An 18536-nucleotide genomic window follows, 5' to 3' on the forward strand; every position below is an offset into this window, starting at 1 on the left:
GCCCCAACTTTGAAGAGATCCAGGAGCAAACCTATAGGCCACTCTAGATGAGAGAGAGCGAGACAGACAGACATTACAGGGTAAGAATAAACTGCCTTCAGAAAGTGTGGAGACTTCACTTTAATACTTGCTAAAGCGCCATCATCATCATCATTGGTCATCAAGGAACTAACGTTCACTACGTGTTCACTATTTCCCAGGCTGTATGTCATGCATTTCATTCTCATTATTTACGCGTGACCATTATCTGCCTTTCTAATAGGTAAGAAAACCAAGACATAAGTGAAAATCATTTGCTCCAAGTTGTAGAGGAAGCTAGGATTCTAACCCAAGATGTCTGACTCCAGAACCCACACTTAACATGCCTGAGGAAGTATCATTTCCTGATTTCCCGAAGAGGAAACTGAACCTCAAAAAGTTTACATAATTTGTCCAAGAGGATAAAGCTAGGAAAAGGTCTCCCTCCTGAGCCCACTCTCTTCCATGCCTGGAAGTGTTTCTTGATCTTTACACACCAACATCTAGGGCTGAACAATTCACTGCTGTGAGGAGCTGCCAGTACCACTCTCGGAGCAACAATCAAAAAGGTCCCCAGACATTGCCAATTGTCCCATGAAGTGCAAAATTACCCCTGAGTGAAAGCCACATGCATAGAATACCAAGGGGAAGACCCAGGGAAATGAGGCAGAAAAAGCACAAACCAAGGAACACCTTGGGTGTGAGTTTGGCCTTAAATTCCAGCCCTCCCTGTTGGCTTCATGACCCGGCTCCTCCTCTGTGACACAGGAATATCAGGCATTTCCCTCTCTGGGCTGATGTGACAAGTCGATGAGTCTAGTTATACAAAGGCCTGAGGGTCAGCGGTCAACTGCTCTTAGTGACTGTCAGCTTGAAGATTCTGATTGCCAAATTGAAACCCACCTCACAGGGCGGCGCCTGTGGCTCAAAGGAGTAGGGCACCAGCCCCATATGCTGGAGGTGGCAGGTTCAAACCCAGCCCTGGCCAAAAACTGCAAAAAAAAAAAAATGAAACCCACCTCACAGTGACATGGAAAGCCTTTCTGAAAACCAAGGGCAGGTTCTTCCTCATTTACAGATTAACACAATCATCAGAAGAACCATTTCTCTTATGCCATGGGATGGGGAAAAACATGATCAAGTGACTTCCTCTAAATAAAAAACAAGAAACCACAAGCAACTTGGCCTGGAAGTCAAATGGAAGAATCTTCCAGCTCCAGCCTAGATCCCAAAAACCCAAAAGCCTTGGTAAATCAGGGACCGCGCACGCGCGTGCACACACACACCAAAGCAGGACTGCAGTCACAGCCTTTTTTTTTTTTTTGAGACAAAGCCTCAAGCCGTCGCTCTGGGTGGAGTGCTGTGGCATCACAACTTATAGCAACCTCCAACTCCTGGGCTTAAGCGATTCTCTTGCCTCAGCCTCCCAAGTAGCTGGAACTCCAGGCGCCCTCCACAACGTCAGGCTATTTTTTTGGTTACGGCCGTCACTGTTGTTTGGCGGGACCGGGCTGGATTCGAACCCGCCACTTAGGTGTATGTGGCTGGCACCTTAGCAGCTTGAGCCACAGGCGCCAAGCCAGTCACAGCCCTTTTTGAAAGTAAAACATAGGAATACCCAATAAGAAAATAAAATGTTACAATAGATGCTGTTACAACGTTACAGCTGGAATATTAATGCATCTACTAAATGCTGGTGCACTAAAAGGGCCCTTCTTGAGACAGCACTCACAATAAGACACTGAGGCACAAAACAAGTTACACAAAATGATACAGGCAAGATGATCAGTTTTGTAACATGTACTCTGGAGGATAAAATCATAAGGAAATTACTAAAATGCTCACAATGTTATTCTCTAGATCAGCGGTTCTCAACCTGTGGGTCATGACCCCTTTGTTCCATTTGTAACAACGTGGCAATTAGGAAGGTTGAGAACCACTGCTCTAGATGGTAGTTTAAGGGATTTTTTTCGTCATCATACCTTCCTTCACTTCCCCAGTTCTCTATTTACAATGACCAAAGAGGCAGGAGAGCCCTATGGGTAAGTGCAGGTTAGAATCACAGCCCTACTATTATTGATAGCAAGGACTCTGAGTGGTAGCTAGTATTATTACCCTTATAATAGAAGAGGAATTAAGCCCTGGGAATAAACATAACAGATACTGAGGGATTAAAAAGCTGTCACCAGTTGATTGGCTATCACCCCCAAAGGAGTACTAAATTAGTACTGACAAGAAGACAGAAATGTTCACCAGATGCTTTGGCAAAACTGCTCTTTTAGGGTAATCAAGACTGACAGATGAACCATTCCCTAAAAACCAGCCACTCCCAGGAGATGTGCCAAATATAAGACCACTAAGACATCCCCCCACAGGGTGCCTGCTATAGCTACGGAAAGGGCCACACTACACCTTGGCTCATATTAAGTGTTGCTGAAACAGGATCTATAAAGGCATGTTGCAAACTGTACCTGAGTCATGATACAACAGGAAGGAGCTCTGTCTCAGGGAATCCAAGCAATGGATTTATTTTATTTTATCAGCTAAAGGGGAAAAAAAGTTCCCCTAATTTCACTAGGGGAAAACCTAGTGAAACTGACCCTCTAGTTGAGGTTTTTATAAGTTGGATTTTCTAACAACAAGGCATCTCAGTAAACTGCATGCTCTAATGGTCAATTAACTCTCCAAATAAATGCTCCAGGGCTTTCAAATACAGCCTGGCATGCAGCAGGCACTTAAGCATTGAGGAATGAATGTGTGAACAACTGTGTGAACAAACAGGAAATATACATCAAATTCTGAAAAAGAAATTGCATGTCATTATACATTTGTCCACAAAGAGAATGTAGCGCACCCTGAGTGAGCCCCAATGGAAACTAGTCTTTGGGGAACAGTGATGTGTCAATGTAGGCTCATCCGCTGCAACAAATGTACCACGCTGGTGGGGGATGTCAACAATGCGGGAGGTTGTGCATACATGGGAGCAGGGCGTATACAGGATATCTCTGTATCTTCTGCTTAATTTTGCTATGAAACTAAAACTGCTCTAAAAAATAAAATCTTTTTTTTTTTTGGAGACAGACCCTCAAGCTGTCGCCCTGGGTAGAGTACCATGGCATCACAGCTCACAGTAACCTCCAACTCCTGGGCTCAAGAGATTCTCCCGCCTCCGCCTCCCAAGTAGCCGGGACTACAGACGCCAGCCACAACACACAGCTATTTTTTGGTTGCAACCATCATTGTTGTTTGGCAGACCGGGGCTGGATTTGAACCTGCCAGCTCAGGTGTAGGTGGCTGGCACCTTAGATGCTTGAGCCACAGGCGCTGAGCCAATAAAATCTATTTTTAAAGAAAGAATCACATTTGACAAAACGTGGCAGGTTTACCAGCCACACTGTATAAACACAAACTCATACCAGCCGTGTACATGCATCACAAAACACACATTCTCAGACCTTGTGACTGGAAAGGCTATGAAACCTGAAAAGCGGGTTCACCAGCAGCTTTACAGAAAGCACAGGAATGTTCTGCTCGTTGTGTATTCTCCACGTGTCAGAAGACTCAGTTTTCACCTGGTTCTTTTCAACAAAAAGTGCTTTTATCCACAAAACTTCAATAAAGCTAAGACTATAATTTTTTTTCTCCCACAAGTTTCCAGTACAGAAAGAAAATATTTTAAGTGGGGGGCTTCCTATATAAGGCCTCCAAGAGGCGTGCAGTGTAATTATCATCTCGAAAAGTTATCCCCACATAAAGCCCATTGTCAAGGTCTGCCCACATGGGGCACTGCAGTGCAAGCAGCAAGGTGTTCCCAGTTCTATAAAACAGTGCCCAGTTTAAAGTTCTTCCTTTCTCCATCTCCACGCACTGTACATACCAGCTCAGGGTTTGAAATGTCACCAGGGATCTCCTTAGGTGAGATTTTGCTCCCTTCCCCCCAGGGACATTTGGCAATGTCTGGAGACATTTTGGTTGTCAAAACTGGGTGAGACTGGGAAAGGGGTACTACTAGCATCTGGTGGACAGAGCCACAGATGCTGCAGAACAAGACAGCTCCCACACACCAAAGAAGAATCAGCCCCTGAGAAGAGACTAAGAAAGGGGCTTCAAAGGGCAGGAAGGAGAAAAGCTGGCCTGCTGAACCAGGAAGCCTGGAGGGCCATAAGAATGTGGGTATGAGGTAACCTAGGTAACCACTGACCAATAGAAAGAGACAATCAATCGATGACCAATAGAAAAAGGCAATGCAGAGGCCAATCAGACTGGCAACCAATTTCTTTTTTTTTTTTTTGTAGAGACAGAGTTTCACTTTATGGCCCTGGGTAGAGTGCCGTGGCATCACACAGCTCACAGCAACCTCCAACTCTTGGGCTTAAGCGATTCTCCTGCCTCAGCCTCCCCAGTAGCTGGGACTACAGGCGCCCGCCACAACGCCCGGCTATTTTTTTGGTTGCAGTTCGGCCAGGGCCGGGTTTGAACCCACCACCCTCGGTATATGGGGCCGGCGCCCTACCGACTGAGCCACAGGCGCCGCCCCTGGCAACCAATTTCAATGGAGAGAGTATTTACATCCCTGCAGGCCTTCACATCTCTGTCTCTCTCACCTTCTCTCCACCATGACAGGGACCCACTTCCAACTCTCTTTGGATGTGCTCTAAACTTTCTCTTTGTTCTTCCGAAATAAAATGTCCCTTTGTTACACTGAAACTTGTGCAGGTTACTTCTGCTCTCAATTATTCAGTTTTATTTCCAGTTTCCATTCATTTTTACTTTCAATTACCGTCATGTCTCGACTGAACTTTCTAGATCAGCCAAGTAATCAAACCAGGTCAACTGGGTTTGGGGAACTGGGACCCCCAACCCTCAACAGTCTCCAAATGTCAGTAGTGCCAAGCTTGAGAAACGCTGCTACAACTTGAAAGCTTACTAGTAAGAGAGCTTAGGAAGGCTTAAAATAAAACTCCTGCTCAGGACTGTAAGTGAAAGTTTATTCCAAGCAGGAACTGTGCTCTCTGGGGGATGCACAGACCTCCATCACTGGCTGTGTGGACTCAGAGCTATAAAAATACCCCCCCACACACACCAAGACTTTTATCAAAATGATGGGAGATCATATACATAACATGCTTAGAGTACTCCAGTGGCTGGCACCTCACAAACACAAACTGCATGAGAAACTGATCACCAATCAGTGCTGGAATGCCTTCTGGACTGTTCCAGGGGATGTGGGGTGGCTGGCCTGGGAGTGCACGAGGCAGAGAGGGGGGCTTCCTAGCAGCAAGGCAGACCACTCAGGATGCTGGAAGATCTCAGGCACTTCGGGGTTGTCTGAGAAGTGACACCAACAGCTAAGCAGAGTGGCTTGGGGTTGCCTGTACCCCTAACAATGTTCTGTATGGGGTTAACGGCTTCCCAGGCAAACTCGGGGAGGAGGGGTACAGGCACATAGCACTCTCAGGTCAGCACTGGGGGTAGGAGGGAAAACCCTATCAAAGAGAGAGTGAGTCAGGGCTCTTCTGTAGACCCCACAGGAAAGACCAACAGACTAAATGGCAACCTCCTCCGATCTGTCCTTTAAATAACATGGCAACAACCATGGAGAATACAGTGCAAGGGACCTCCAACAGGCCCTCCCAAATGCCCACACACTGTAAGGCATCCCCCAAAAAAGACCATGAACAACCGGAACCCAATAAAGTTAGTAATAACTAACCCGGGAGGTTCAGACCCCCACAAAAGCCCCACAAGAGGAGAAGACCACATACGCAATGGAACTTCTGTTTCCATCTGCCCCAGGCCACATCACCCTCCCCACCCATCCTGATCCCGTGTCACACTCATGCTCACATGGGGCAGGAGGTCACTGGAGGCTCAACTCGGAATTTCCAGACTTCTGTTTTCTAAATGTTTGAGCAGGGTTTAAAAATTACGATAGGTTAATATTGGCAATGACTGTGAGGGGTTTGTTTTAATAAGCTCTGTACCCCAACCTTAACGGGAACACTGTCTCATCAGACTGCCAGACAGCCCCTACCCTACCCCCTGCCTGCAGACCTCAAACAACTCACGTGCCTCTAACGACAAGATGAGACACAGGGCTTCACCTTCACTTGTTAGCAACTTGGAACGGTTTCCTCATGTGTTGAAGAGTTCATCAAAATGTTAACAAAATGATGATTCTCCTGCAAACTGCTTTTTATAAGTTTTTATATAGGCTCAGCACCTGGAGCTCAAGAGGCTAAGGTGCCAGCCACTTATGCCGGAGCTGACAGGTTCGAATCCAGCCCAGGCCTGCCAAAAAACAATGACAACTGCAACCAAAAAACAGCCAGGCGTTGTGATAGGCACCTGTAATCCCAGCTGCTTGGGAGGCTGAGGCAAGAGAATCGCTTAAGCCCAAGAGTTTGAGGTTACTATGAGTTGCGACGCCATAGCACTCTACCCAGGGAGACAACTTGAGACTCTGTTTAAAAAAAAAAACTTATATAAAAACATTATTTACAGATGAGCAACCTCAGATGGTAGAACTCAACCTAGAATCTGTTCACTTTCTAGATCATCTACTGTGCAACCATGGATAGGTCACCCAGCCTCTCTAAGCCTAAGTTTACACATATGTAAACTGTGTTCATGATCCACATTGGGAGAGAGGAAACACAGAGAAAGGGGCAGAAGCATGGTACAATATAAAACACTTAAGTAAAATGGGCTAAAATCCTAAGTTTCTCTCCAGCCTGGACTCCCAAATCACCACTCTCTCCACATAACACCACAACAGAAACCTTAATGAGGGTCCTTGTCCCCACACTCTCAACTCTATGAGAACAGGGATCTTGCCAGTCTTATCCACCGAGACCAAGTGCAGGCCAGGACCCAGCACATGGTAGAACCTAGTAACTATTTTTTTTTTTTTTGCAGTTTTTGGCCGGGGCTGGGCTTGAACCCGCCACCTCCAGCATATGGGGCCAGCGCCCTACTCCTTTGAGCCACAGGCACTGCCCAGAACCTAGTAACTATTAAATGAACAAATGAATGAGCTGGGCAGTGGCTTATGCCAGTAACCCAGCACTCTGGGAGGCCAAAGTGGGTGGATTGCCAGTGGGATCAAGACTAGCTCTTAGCAAGAGTGACACTATGTCTCTAAAAAAAAAATCCTGGCATTGTAGTGAGCACCTGTAGTCCCAGCTACTTGAGAGGCTGAGCCAAGAGAATCACTTTAGAATCACCAAGAGTTTGAGGTTGCTGTGAGCTATGATGCCAAGCACTCAACTGGGGGCAACAAAGTGCACCTCTGTCTCAAAACATTACAAAATGAACGAATGAAAGCAACTCTTGGTAAAGGTATTCCAGCTTTTGATTGCTGATCGGATTAGTTTCTCCTGCAGTTTGTGTTTGTGAGGTGCCAGACACTGGAGCCCTCTTACTCTCCATTTCCTTGTCTATAAGACAGAGAGATTACTCCCACTGTATTACTGTGAAGACTAAATGAGCTAATATATAACACCGTGCCCAGCCCAGGGCCTCCACCTAGGTGCACAGCACATAGCAATCTATCCTTCCTAAGACTCAAATGAGATCACAAACAAGAAAATTCTGAAATGGTCACACATCACATATCCAGTGGCATTTTCATTTTCTCTTCCATTCACACGAACACACAGAAAACCAAACATGTATGTGCCAGGTGGCCAGTTCTTCACCCACCCAGCAGGCGGCACAAAAACAGCATCAGTTCCTCTCCACCCATCAGTTCCTCGCCGCCCAAGCAACAGGAAGGGCAGGGAGAGAAAAGGGAGGTGAGGGGACAAAAGAAAACCAAACTCTCAAAGGAGAAATCCTTAAGAGCTGCAACAGTCTGGCTTTCACCTGTAATCCTAGCATTCTGGGAGCACGAGGAGGGAGGATCCCTTGAGCTCAGGAGTCCAAGACCAGCCTGAGCAAGAGTGAGCCCCCACCTATACTAAAAACAGAAAAACTTAGCTGGTGCCATAGCAGGGACCGATAGTCCCAACTACTTGAGAGGCTAAGGCAGGGGATCATTTGAGCCTAGGAGTTTAAGGTTGCTGTGAGCTAGGCTGAAGCCACAGCACTGTAGCCTGAGCAACAGAGTGAGATTCTGACTAAAAAAAGAAGAGAGAGAGAGAGAGCTGCAAGAGTCTTGAGCAAACAGTCTCAATCCAAATTTTTCAATTGGACAAAGATGCTCCCCAAACATCCTGCTGTAAAGAGAAGTTCCACTCAGCTCCATGTGGCAGGAGCCACAGAGACTTGTATTTCAAAGGATGTTGGCTCGGCAACTGTAGCACAGTGGTTACGGCGCCATCCACATACACTGAGGGTGGTGGGTTCGAACCCAATCCAGGCCAACTAAACAACTGCAACAAAAAAATAGCTGGGCGTTGTGGTGGGCGCCTGTAGTCCCAGCTACTTGAGAGGCTGAGGCAACAGAATCGCTTAAGCCCAAGAGTTGGATGTTGCTGTGCGCTGTGACACCACAGCACTCTACCCAGGGCAACATAGTGAGACTCTGTCTCAAAAAAAAAAAAATTCAAAGGATGTCTCTGGTCACTCCTAATAGAGTCCATCCACAGTCTTTATTTATAGTCCAGGTTCACCCACTGGGATTTGGGCAGAAAAAGCCCCACAGTGAAGGAGCAGATTCACGGCCTGGATTACAGGGGCTCACTCCTGTAATCCCAGTGCACTGGGAGGCTAAGGTGGGAGAATCCCTTGGGGGTGGCCTTGAGGGATGGTTCGAGGAATGGACGAGGCCATCCCTTGAGACAACATAGTGAGACCCTGTCTCTACAAAAAAATAAAATTTAAAAAATTAGCTGGGCTTGATGGTGCACACTTGTAGTCCTACCTACTTGGGAGGCTGACATGGAAGTTCAAGGTTATATATAGTGAGCCATGATGGTATCACTGTACCCCAGCCTGGGCGATAGAATAAAAAAAAAAGAAAAAAAATCCAGGCCTCAATAAAGTTATCTAATTCTCCCAAAGGACAATCCCAAGTCCCATAATTTATGGGAGAAAAGAAGAACCAAATGGGCACCCCAAAGGTACTGCTCAAGGCTGATCTTCCTCCTGGGATAAGAGGTGTAACCCAGGAAGGAGAGAAGAGAGAGTCACAAAGGGAAGGGGGAAATTCTGGAAGGTGCTAAGCAAGTGAGCAAGACCATCCCCCCAGGACTAAGAAATTCTTTCATGTTCTCAGCAAACATACTTACTGAGACCCACTGTGGCCAGACGCTGTCAGGGGCTGGGCACACAGCACCAACAGTGACGTCTCCTGCGACGCCTTCAGCCACTGCACCGTGGTCACAAAAGGCAAAACTTGGCCTGTGGCCTCTCGCTGGTTTTGACAGAGTAGTAGAACAAACACCAAATGTGGAGGAGCAGCTAAGTCCCAACCACTTTATGATCTTAAGCAAGTCTCCATTTTCTCATGTGTGAAGTGGGATAAGGAACCACCTGAGGTACCCTAGTTGCCTTATGGGCTTCTTGTGAGACCCCAGACCCACTTGGCACATACAAAAGAATTCTGCAGTCAAGCCTGGCCTCAGTGCGGCTGTGAATCTGCCCAACCCTGCAGTGGTCCTTGCTAGAGGTCACATCACCCACCCTCCAGGTGGGATGCACTGAGGCAGTTAACCCTACGTCCAGCTGGGCAAGGAACCAGTTCAACCCGCCCAAGCAAGAAGTATACATGCCTCAAAGCACACACAAGTGAAAAGTGCAAGGATGGACCTCCCCATCCCAGAGAAGGTTGTGTGGGCCCAGACCAAAGTCCCCACAACCCTAGGCATCAGATATTTCCCATGCCCTTCCCCCACACCTAGTCCCTCCTGTAGGAGGAAGTGTGTCCAGTGCCGTGGGAGCCCTCTGAGCAAACTGACCACCTGGTTGCAATGTCCCAGAGCATCAAAGCAACAGTGAAGAATTATGCTTCCTTTCAGAGGGAGGGGAGGGGGGGCTGTACAGTTGCCCTTTCAAAAATGTCAAAAGTTCCTCCCGCCAGCCAGCGTGGCTTTGATTGCCAGTTAGAAGCTGTGAGATACTGGGAAAGTTCCTCCCCCTGAATGCTGGGCACACAGTAAATAGCAGCCTTTAGCTGACTCTGGCAGATCCCCTTCAGAGACACCCCACCCCTCAACGTGCCTCTCCTAAGGACCCCACAATCCCTTTCATTGGACCTTGCCAATTCTGAAGTATTGTTATCTCTCTGAGGGAGGTGGTGAGGGAGCTCAGGGTGGGGGAGAGAAAAAAATTCAAGAAAGGAAAAAAGAATTATTCAACCATTTCCTTCCCTATTCTGCTCTGACCGGCTGCCATCTCATACAGGTGGCACTTGTTCTAGTTAAGTGAACAATGAACTTCTTCTACAGACCAGAAACTGCTGCTTTCAATTCACTCACGGCTCCTCAGCCCCCAGCTCTCAAGCCAAGGAGCACTGGTCTCACCAGGGCTGGGGCTGGGGCTGGGTCTTTTGATCTGAGGGGTGTGGTTCTGTTTTTCCAGAAAATAAAAATACCTGACTACATGTGACCCCCATTTATGAATATGGGGCTAAAAGAGAAAGTTCTGCCCAAAGAGGAGCTGATCAAAGCTTGGGAAGTCCATGGTCTTTGCTCATACCGGGTTCTGGATCTCAGAGGCCAAGGCCACTCTGGGAGAGTTTAATCTTTCTCAGGAGGCAGCCCACCAGCTGCACGTTTACACGTCCATAAGACTTCTCATATTAACAGAATCACAAATTATAAGAAAACCTTTCATCAGACCTTGTGTCTGATTCCAGGACTGGAGGACATGGTTATCTGTGATGTCTCTTTGGGTCTCACATTTCAGGAAGCTACATTCTCCTCTGTGCAAAAGCCCCTATATCTATCTCTCTCTCTCTCTCTCTCTCTTTCTCTCTCTCTCTCTCTCTCTCTCTCTCTCTCTCTCACACACACACACACACACACACACACACACACACACACACACAGAGGCAAAAGAAAGTCAGTGCCCAGAGCCACAGATTTATCCTTGCAAATGCCTCCAATGTTCTGAACTCCTATCCTCCACATTGAACACCCCTCTGGCTTCAGGACACAGTACTGTTTTAGAAGCACTGGTTAGGAGAGTGGAGGAGAGGATGGGATTTCTGATAACTGGCAGAACATCAATTTCTAGTAAATTTGCTAAGATTAGTCATGGAACTTAATACTTTTTCAAATTCAAGAGGCAGAAGGGAAGAGAGAAGATGTGCCTTCCTCGCCACACAGAAGCACACGAGAAAATCTTTACCTGGACTGCCCCAACATGAAAAGGCCCATTGGTTCAAACGTTAGAAAAATACACCACGTGCTGGCCCCGCTGGAGCAACAATTCAGGACACAGAGTGTTCTATTCATGAGCAAAACATAAGAGATACGTTTCTTTGACTATTCAGAGCCTCAGTCATGTCCTACTGGGCAAATAAAATTCACATGACCGAGAAGACACTGAAGAGACCCCTTATAGCACAGCCCCCCTCTGCTGCAAGGCTCACCCCCCAGGCCTACATCCCTCACAAAAAGTGAACTCCGTTTAATAGCAACATCAGATTCTGAATTATTCAAAGAGATAGTATCTTTATTGATTCAATAAACAAGTCCAACTTGGCCCTCACATAAATGTGAACTATTTAAGAAAGAAACACACACACACACACACCCACACACACACACACTACCCATCCTTTCCTCTCTCTCATTCTCTCCTTCTCTCCAACCCCCGGTCCAAAGAGTTGGACAATTTCCAACCTCCCAGGGCTCTACCACCTAAAATCTGTTTAAAATATTGTCATAATATTCCCCCAGCCCTCAAGGGCAAGGCCTTTCACCTTTAAATCCATGAAGTGCCTTAAAATGCTCAGAAGCCACAGTTTATTCTACAGAGAAGACTTCTCATCTCAAAAACCAAGAGAAACAGAGCCCCAGTTTCTTCATCTCTGTGATAAAGTTAGCGATAACGTCAAGTATCTGGAAATTCTATGAGGATTAACAAGAAACTAAATAACATGCATAGAATGCACCCAGAAGGCATTCCATAAACAGTAGTGCATATAATAATCAGTGTGCAAACCTGGGAATGCTCAAGCTTCCAGCATCCCTGCATTTTCACAATAATCATTCCACATAGCAGCGCTGGAGCCCCTACTGTGTGCCAGGGACAGAAGTGAGAGGTGCAGAAATAAAGAAAGAAGGATGTTTGTCCTCAAGAGGGGAAGGGTCTAGTTAGGAGAGAGCCAGAAGCAAAACCCAGCATAGTGAGCTGAGTGAGGCAACAAAAGGACGGACCGATGGACCTGATTGACTTGAAGTTCCAGCAGTGGCCCAAAGGCAATAACCGGGTGGGGGAAGAGTGAAGCAAGACAGCCTGAAAGGTCTAGAAAAGAGAAAGTAGCACACATGCAGGAAAAACATGGAGCTCCCTGTGGCTCTAGCGAACAGAAGACAAGAACATAAAAGAAGAAACTGGGAAGGTGAGTGGCGGACAGGCCAATCACCCAGAGGGCAACAGGGAGCCAGAGAAGGATTCTGAGCAGTGAAACGACTGGACCAGACCTGCATCTTGGAGGCATCCCTCTGGTTAGTGGCATGGTATGGAAAGTAAATTTGTGGAGGCTGCAAAAAAAGCAAAGATGAGCAAAACATATGGAATCGCTGTCAAAGCTGTGTACATTAGGAGACTATCCAAATTTTGGCTCTGGGGAAAGAATTTCTTTTCACTCCTCGTAAATGTTTATATCTCACGAGGCACGCGCACAGCGTGAGGAGGGTCTTGTGATGGAGGTGCTAGTGCTTTGTTGTTTAGCAAAGTCTGTGCTATCTGGGAACTTCAGTAAGAAGGTAACACTGCCCTGCAGTTCATCTCCAAAGAACGCAAATCTGAGACTTGGAACTTGTGGGGACAGGATGCCAACCCAGGGCAAAAGGCAGGTTGGAGCGATACTTAACTATTACTGTCAACCTGGACAGAGGGAGCCCATTAAACTTCAATAAAAGTGTCTCAATAAAACTTCAAAAATAAGAGGGATGAGGGGAAAAACAGAATGAAGAAAACCCATAAAAGCAGGTAAATCAGTCACATTTAAATCCACAGATACCCTGTCCAGGAGAGAGGAAAAAAATGGTGTTATTCAGAAAGGGAAAAGGGGCAGAAAAACAGGAGGGAAAACTCCACAATCAATGTAGTAACACCATAAAGCACGCGTGCACGCACACACACACACACACACACACGCACGCACAATACAGTGTTTGGTATCTGTCAAAACTTACATGGGGCAATGACTCTGGAGGCAGACAGACCACAGCCCCAAACTGAATTCCCAGGACTGTCATTTACTGTACAACCTTGTCTATGCCAGGTTTTTTAACCTCTCCAGGTGACAGGTTGTCCCTGTCTGAATAAAACCTAATTCACTGGGCAGATGTATTAAAGAGATAGTGTGTATAAAGCCCTCAGCACAGAGCAAGGGCTCAAAAAAGGAAATGAGTAGTCGCAGGTGAAAACTTGTAACTGATCAGAAAAAAAAAAATCAGAAGCAAGGCTGTCTTCCCCAGTGATGCTGAATGGAGGAAAAGGCAGATTCTACGTCTCTGTCGGCACAGAAACTGCCAGACAAACCTGGCAATGCTCAAGTTTCCCAACACTCCTATCAGGCCCTCCCTCGACAGGAAATTGTCAGCTGACACCATGAAGCATTTACTGAGCACTTACTACGTGGAAGGCAATGTGATGGCCCCTGCAGCAGGAATGACGGAAGGCAGCTCCTGTCATGGAGATGGATCCAGTCAGGAAGACACACACCCGTGCACAAACCACCATGACACCAGACACAGACAGCAGCGGTAAGGGTGCAGGAGGCCAACAGGCCAAACTGCACAGCACACATACAAGGAGGGAGCAAAGAAAGACAATCTGAGAAAGAACCTTGAAAAACGGGTCAAATTCAGCCATGGGGGCAAGGCCAGGGGAAGGGCAGCCCAAGCAGAGACAAGGGCACACGTAACTCACAGAGGCCAGAAAGAATAGGAAACAAAAAGACAAAAAGAGCAGTGCCGGGGCCATCCTGAGCGCTCACGAGATGAGATGTAAGGACTTTAGCTCAGCAACACTCCCTCATGCTGCTTATTCACAGGCGCATCAACAGGGTATCTGTGGGACACACTGGCTTCTACAGACTCCAACAGGCTTCTCGACCGCAGTGTCCCTCTGCAGCCCCGCCACGGCTTTACTGCTTCAGGAATCTCACTGTGCAGCTGTCCCAGTGGGTGAGACCAAAAAGCTCTGAGAGAATACACAGTTTAGAAAAGATGCCTCTGTTAATCAGGGCTCTGTTTCAGAAAGTCTAGCTTGTATATAGAAACATAGAAAATAGGTTACTATAGGCTCGGCACCCCTAGTTCAGTGGTTGGGGCACAGGCCACATACACAGAGGCTGGCGGATTGAAACCTGGCCCTAGTCTGCTAAACAACAATGACAATTGCAACAAAAAAATAGCCAGGCATTGTGGCAGGCGCCTGTAGTCCCAGCTACTTGGGAGGATGAGGCAGGAGAATCACTTGAGCCCAAGAGTTTGAGGTTGCTGTGAACTGTGACACCGCGGGCACTCTACTGAGGGCAACATAGTAAGAGTCTGGAAAGAAAGAAAAGAAAGAAGGAAGGGAGGGAAGAGAGGAAGGAAGGAAGAAAATGTTATTATACTGACTAAAACTGGTAACTAATGTTTCCAAATAGGAACTCTGGGGGACTCTACAAGAATTCTGCATCGTGGGTGGCACCAAAAGTGGTGCAGTGTAGGGTGCCAGCCCCATATACGGAGGGTGGTGCGTTCGAACCTGGCCCCGGCCAAACTGCAACAAAAAAATAACCGAGCATTCTGGTGGGCGCCTGTAGTCCCAGCTACTTGGGAGGCTGAGGCAAGAGAATCTCCTAAGCCCAGGAGTTGGAGGTTGCTGTGAGCTGTGACACCACAGCACTCTACCAAGGGCAATAAAGTGAGACTCTGTCTCAAAAAAAAAGAATTCTGCATTGGGCAAATTAAATTACAATCAATGCGGTCTTCAGAACTGTTTTACTCTTTCAAATGTAACTTTCCGGCTTGGTGCCTGTAGCTCAAGCCACTAAGGCGCCAGCCACATACACCAGAGCTGGCGGGTTCGAATCCAGCTCAGGCCTGCCAAATAACAATGACAACTGCAACGAAAAAAATAGCCGGGCGTTATGGCGGGCGCCTATAGTTCCAGCTATTCAAGAGGCTGAGGCAAGAGAATCATTTAAGCCCAGGAGTTGGAGGTAGCTGTGAGCTGTGATGCCACGGTACTCTACCCAGGGCGACAGCTTAAGGCTCTGTCTCAAAAAAAAAAAAAAAGAAAAGAAAAAGTAACTTTCCTTAATGATCTGATACATTTTAATATGTGATATTTGCATGTGGGAATGTGTGACAACCTACCCTCAGGTCTAAAAAGGAGATGAATCTAACACCAGCCAGCTTACCTGATGCTGCTCCAAAGAATGGTGAGCCACTGTCAGATTATCAAATGAAGAAAAAGCTTTCAGAGCAACTCACTGTAGGCTACCCAGGTGAGAAGCAGCTCACTTGGGTCAGGCAGTTTGTGCCCAGTTTCTCTGGAAAGATTCTAGAAGTCATCCAGGACAAAAGACAGAAGAACAAATACCAACAAAAAGAGCACTGTACTTGAAGGCAAGCAGACCTGGCTTTAAATCCTGACTTTCTCTTAAGTTCATACACTCAGTAAACTCATTTCTAGGAATCTGTTCTAGGCTAATTGCCAATATGATGTGATTTATAATAGCAAAAGAAGGGGGGGAGGCAAGACTCAACCCTGAACATCTAGAAATGGTGAAATGATTAAATAATGAACGATACAGATACACAATGAACTGTGAGGCCCTCGCTAAAAATTACTTTTCAAAGATTCTTCTTGATAATAATTATATTCAAAACTCACATAACATTTTAAAGGGGAAGAAAAAATAACAATGGCTTTAGACCCCATACGAGCAATGTGAAATTTACAGACAAAAGAAATGAGAGAAAGGAATGCAAGAAGTTTACAATCAGGAGCAACTCAAAAAGAACAAAACTCTGGGAACCCTGTGATTAAAGCAAGGCAGAGAAAAGTGAACGTCAGGAAACCCGAGAGGGCCTGCTCGGTCCTGGGACAGATGCCCTTGTAGGTTGTGTCCGGGATGCCAGAAAGGGGCCGAAGAGAGACAGACTCTTCTAATCTGTTTCAGCCAAGATGTAGGTCAGTGTGTCGTGTCTTCAAAGAGGTGAGTCGGAATCAGAGGAGCCGAGAATTCAAAGGCAGAAGAGACAAGAGCTTATTTAAAGAGGCCCCTCGAGAGAGTCCTGCACTCCCCTAAGACTTCTTCAGTCTTCGTGCTATTTTTTACCCAGCTACTGACTGAGAAGAATGCACTATTAAGTGGACCACTTCTCCCCCCTCTCACTGTCCTCATAAATTGGTCCTGTGTTTCCCAACCCCAAAAGGGGGTAGTAACTCATGGAGAGCAAAATGCCAGGAGTACAAATTTAGAACACGGGTTAAAAAATATTCTGATCAGGGGGCGGCTCCGACGGCCGTGGGACGGGCGGGACGCTCTGCCGGGCGGCTCTGCCTGCGGTGCGGCACCTAAGAGTGGGTGCAGGTCGTTGAGGGCGCACAACTGCAAATCAGATAAAAAGAAACTTTGGGGTGCCTGACGCGCCGGCTGACGGAGCTATGGGTTGGCTTTTCGGTGCGTTTTTTAGGATTAGCCGCTCAAGGAAGCGAGATGTCGAAGCCACCACCCAAACCAGTCAAACCAGGGCAAGTTAAAGTCTTCAGAGCTCTGTGTACATTTGAACCCAGAACTCCAGATGAATTGTACTTTGATGAAGGTGATATTATTTACATTACTGACATGAGGAATACCAATTGGTGGAAAGGCACCTCCAAAGGCAGGACTGGACTAATTCCAAGCAACTACGTGGCTGAGCAGGCAGAATCCATTGACAATCCATTGTATGAAGCTGCAAAAAGAGGCAACTTGAGGTGGTTGAGAGAGTGTTTGGACAACCAAGTGGGTGTTAATGGCTTAGACAAAGCTGGGAGCACACCCTTATATTGGGCTTGTCACGGGGGCCACAAAGATATAGTGGAAATGTTATTACTCAACCAAACATTGAACTGAACCAACAGAACAAGTTGGGGGACACAGCTTTGCATGCTGCTGCCTGGAAGGGTTATGCAGATATTGTCCAGTTGCTTCTGGAAAAAGGTGCTAGAATAGACTTAAGAAACAATGAGAAGAAATTGGCCTTCAACGTGGCTACTAACGCTGTCTGTGCGTCTCTCCTGAAAAAGAAACAGGGAACAGATGCTATTTGAACATTAAGCAATGCCGAGGACTATCTTGATGATGAAGACTCAGATTAATTCCATTCCGGAGCTTTGAGATCTAATACTTCTGTTGCTTTTGCCATTCCAAAACTTTGTCTTTGCCAGGCGAGCGTTGGTAACAGTTAAAAAAAAAACAAAAAAGAAGAATGTATGAACACGGCAGTGCTGCAAGTGTTTGAGTACAACATGTAAATGAATAGTTCTTACCTTTGGTTTGCCAATAAGTCACTTGATACTTTCTGTGTAAAGTACATTTAGGTTCCCCAGAGTAGAACAAGAAGAGATTATTTCTATTTATCAAGCTAAAGGAATTTTAAGAAATTTTTTCTTAAAAAAAAATCAAGTTTTTTTTTAGTTAAAGTTCTTTCTTTTTTTTTTTTAGTTAAATTTCTTTACCTCAAGAATTGAGATATTTTGAGTGGATTTTTCAGGGGAGAGGAGTACTTATTATAAATAATAAACCAAAATACTTAACAGAAAATTGTCAGCTATTCTGACAAAAATAAACATTTTAAGAGATTTAAAAAAATATATTCTGATCAAACCTCCAGCAAAAAAAAAAAAAAAAAAACCCGAAGAGACAGAGGGGAGAAGGCAATAGCTCTGCTCTCCCTACAACTTAATTCTATGCTCTAATTCAGAGCAGTATAATTAACCCTGAGTTTCACTGCTAACAGTGAAGTTTTTCAGCCTGATGAGAATATCATTTAGTATCCTGCAATCGCCAATAATAGCTATATGACACAATGGTGCCTACTGAGGCTCTAATCAGGGCACAGAGTCATTTACATAGAACATTTTCTGTGACTCTCTGTAATACAACGCCACAAAGACTCAATTGAGACACAAGTCTCCCTTTCCCATAAACATAAAAAAAGAAAGAAAGAAAGAAACCACAATTTCCTTTACAGGAGAGCACAGATGGATCCCACCCTTCCCGGGGGCTCACCAGGCTCAGGCACTTCACTAGAAACAGCTCATCCTGATGCCCAGAAAGTGGATACTGTCTGTGTGTACATCTGTCCAATCTCTTTGCACAGGAATGGGAGATCTGCTTTGGGGAAACCCAA

At 46.1% G+C, this 18536-nt stretch overlaps 1 protein-coding gene and 1 pseudogene across 2 annotated transcripts in view; one reads left to right on the forward strand and one right to left on the reverse strand.

The window, feature by feature from the left end:
- Positions 1 to 18536, reverse strand: part of PTPRJ (protein tyrosine phosphatase receptor type J) — a 172347-nt gene that overhangs the window by 101376 nt on the left and 52435 nt on the right. The gene's annotated exons all lie outside the window — the stretch shown is intronic.
- Positions 16690 to 17735, forward strand: LOC128565350 (osteoclast-stimulating factor 1-like; annotated as a pseudogene). Its single transcript, XR_008374247.1, has one exon. The product of XR_008374247.1 is annotated as an osteoclast-stimulating factor 1-like (transcript).

This window comes from Nycticebus coucang, chromosome 14, assembly GCF_027406575.1.
Source record: "Nycticebus coucang isolate mNycCou1 chromosome 14, mNycCou1.pri, whole genome shotgun sequence".
NCBI lineage: Eukaryota > Metazoa > Chordata > Mammalia > Primates > Lorisidae > Nycticebus > Nycticebus coucang.